This window comes from Anneissia japonica, unplaced genomic scaffold, assembly GCF_011630105.1.
Source record: "Anneissia japonica isolate Jap-2015-1 unplaced genomic scaffold, ASM1163010v1 scaffold287835_len3118868_cov185, whole genome shotgun sequence".
In the NCBI taxonomy this organism is placed as follows: domain Eukaryota; kingdom Metazoa; phylum Echinodermata; class Crinoidea; order Comatulida; family Comatulidae; genus Anneissia; species Anneissia japonica.
The window spans coordinates 2,387,269-2,387,623 of record NW_022737223.1 but is presented as its reverse complement, the minus strand read 5'-3'; the positions used below and the strand labels follow the sequence as shown (position 1 = coordinate 2,387,623).

General features: G+C 32.7%; 1 protein-coding gene across 1 annotated transcript in view; it reads left to right on the top strand.

Annotated features, from left to right (window-relative positions):
* The window catches only part of LOC117117231 (mixed lineage kinase domain-like protein), an 11,083-nt gene that overhangs the window by 3,681 nt on the left and 7,047 nt on the right, over positions 1-355 (top strand). The window lies entirely within an intron of this gene.

Here is a 355-nt window from a genome sequence, read left to right as displayed (position 1 = left end):
GGGCGTGGAATGATTGTGTGTCTAAAGGTGTGCTTCAAGACATTGGTGGATGTCAAGAAGGTCCTATGCACATAAATATATGATTATTTAGGTTTAAATAATGCAGGTTTTTAAACAATGGTCTGGGCAATAATAATAATCAACATCAAGGCCTTAATACTTTTGTGGTCTGCCATATTTTTATCTAAGTAACAATAGTGAAAATATAAATACCATTTATTATTATTATTCTTGCTGTTGTTGCTGTTGCTGCTGCTGCTACCTCTGCCGCCGCTGCTGCATGCTGTTGTTATTATTCTCATCAACATCATTATTGTTGTTGATAAATACGATAAAATATTATTTATTTATTTAT